Raw genomic sequence first — 3,059 nt, forward strand, 5'->3', positions numbered from 1 at the left:
GGCTCACGTTCTTCAAATCAAATCGTCAATACCCAAACCGCCAAAACTTTTCATGATTATTTTATTATAATAATCAAGAAACCGTTTCCAATTCCCCCCCACCCCACCCTTCCCACCCCCCACAATCTCTCTACCTATAAATACCCTTCTTCAACCTCCATCTTTTCTTTACGCTCACTTAAACCTGCAAATAGACTTTGATGAACAAAAACCTGCAACTCCTTCAACAATGGCCTCCTCCGCCTCCCACGAATCGAACAACAATGACAGCAGGGTCCAATCCACCGGCACCGACAACCGCGCTCTCGTGTTCCTTCCAATGAAGCCCAACAACCACGCTATTGAACTACAAAACACACTGTTCGACGACCGCTTCGCCGTCATGATAGAGTTCTTCAAGAACTGTATTCTACTTCTCGCCCTCACTCTTGCTGACACCGGCATACCACTAAAGTACGTCCAGCAATACTGGCAAACATGTGAGTTTGACCCAGAAAGCCATGGAATAATGGGGGACATGGATGCCTCAAACGACATGATCTGCTCGCTTAAGATTTCACGGGCTAAAATTTCTAGGGTTCTGTGCATTCCCACTCGACGGGAGCTTGGAATTGCCCAATATGACGAACCACCCACCACCGACGACATTCTACGTTTTGTGAAGATGCTAGGTTACAATCGTGACCTCCGCAACGTCTCCGACTTCAAATGACAGTTCCTCCCACTGATGTGGAACATGTTCTTCTCCATCTTCAACGGGGCCCTCACATGCAAACTGGGGTCTTTGGACCAAGGGAACATAAACATCATGATGATCATGTATGGGTTGTTTTTCAACCTCAACCTTAACTACGCCTTTCTCATCTACAATGAGATTCATTCGGCGGTGGTCAAGAAATACAAACTCCAAGCCGCTGGTAAGCCTCTATCTGCGGTTCTTTTCCCACGTTTCCTCCCCCTTTTCATTGGAGACGCAATGAGGAGGCCTTCACTCCAGTCTACAAGATGCACGACCATCGACCAACCCTCTCAAAGGAGGGTTACACCATCAACTGCCCACTCTCCAGGGCTATGCTCAATGTCATTCCATTGACATCTGAGATACGCCAAGCCTATGAACGCTCTATGCTGTCCCAGGAACCGAGGGCAGCTATCCCAGAGCGATTAGAGCCGTCCCCCCACCAAGCGAGGGAGCATATGAGACATCTTCATCGGATGATGAAGATGATGATGATGTTACTCATCATGCCTCCCCCAGCCCTACTCCTACAATTCCTCCACCCACTACCCAAAGGGCAACCACATCATCTACCCCTGGCGATCAAAGCCACATGGGTATTGAACAAGGACGACCCAGTCCAATCCCAACCCCAGCCAGCCATCCAGAGGTCATTCTTCGGGCCTCTGGAGATGAATTAGCCGAGGAACCCCATTTTCCATCTCCTCTCTCCCAACAGAGAGGTGATGAAGATATAAGAGCCCCTTCGCCTCAGGGCTCGACACAACCAATCACACACACAGAAGCATGTGTTGCTTCTGACTTTGATATTCCCCAAGATTGTTCAGAGCGATCTTCCCTTCATGCACATCCCCCTTCGATATTTGATCTACTGAAGGGGACACACATTCACTTCACTTACCCGGCCTCTGAAGCCGAGGAAGAGGAAGCTGATGTTGCAACATCACGAAATAGATCCTCTCTTGAGGGCTATCAAGGACATGATGGAAGTCCTTCTAGGCCCACATTCTCACAAGGCCAAGAAGGCGCCTCCGGAGCAGAGGCCCAACCTGCAGCATCCGTTGGTGCAGGGTTACCCCAATTGCAGACCTGGTCACAAAGGTAGAGTTCCAAGCCTTTGTCGATTCAGTGATGCGGTCCTTGGAAGACCTTAAACTCATCATTCAAGGGATTGCTGACAACCCACCCTCAACCGATACCTCTGACCTTCAACAATCCCTTACAATCCTACAACACCACCTCTCCCAAATTGAAACCTGAGACAATACCATACGTCTCCAAATGCTCCAACAAACCATCACACAACACCACAACACCGCATCCTCCCTTGCCACCCAATAAAACCAAATCCTCATCCAATCCATTGCCACCCTCACGGCCGAGGCAACTGAGGCTGATAAGAACCTTACCTACATCATCACCCAACTACAAACCATCCTCCAAAACCTTTACACCCTACCCACCTCCATCATCTCCCAAATCCCTCAACAAGCTCCACCTCCATCCACTTCATCTATCGATGAAACCCTTGCCACCCTTACCCACCAAATGGCCACCATCCAAACCATCCTCACCCATCTCCCCGCCATAATATTAGCCCAAATCCCCCAGCCTACTCCACCCCTACCTCCCTCTGCAGGCCCATCCTTTGATGCAGCCTTCTCTTCATTCACTGTAGAGGTGAGGAATATCATTGCCAACCTTCCCCATCCTCCATTGACATCCGCCACCACCTCTGTGCCTCCACCACCCACCTCAAGCACAGATTTTGCCACCAGAGCCGACCTTCGGGCTCTGTCCAAGGCACTTATCTCATCGTTCAATGAGATAAGTGCAAAGTTTACCGCCAGATCGGTTGAGCCTACCATTGCACTGAGGAAGAGTCTTCAACAACAGCAAGATCGAACCAACACTCTCCTTCGCACCATGGAACAATGGCACAACAAGGATCGGGTGCGCACATTGGCCAACCACATACGACTGTGGAAGAAGAACAGGTCCAAGGCCTCCTGCTCATCAAGCCGCCCCCTCAAACGACGAAGGCATGAGGATCCAGACCCTGATGATCAAGGTCTTGGACCTCATGAGGGGGAGACAGAGGCTGCGACTACACAACAAACGGAATCCGCTGCACCACCACCACCACCACCATCACAAACACAACAACCAACCTCAACCGAAGGAACCCAAGCAAGGGAACCAGAGGCTCTGCCCTCTGAAGATGTACAAAATGTACATGTTCCTTTTGCTACAACCCCAGAACCCATCGTGTTGAGTTCCTCAACCGATGAAGAGCCAACCACCCCACCAACAAAAATAA

This window comes from Cynara cardunculus (assembly GCF_001531365.2).
Source record: "Cynara cardunculus var. scolymus isolate 2C chromosome LG 17, CcrdV1, whole genome shotgun sequence".
Lineage (NCBI taxonomy): Eukaryota > Viridiplantae > Streptophyta > Magnoliopsida > Asterales > Asteraceae > Cynara > Cynara cardunculus.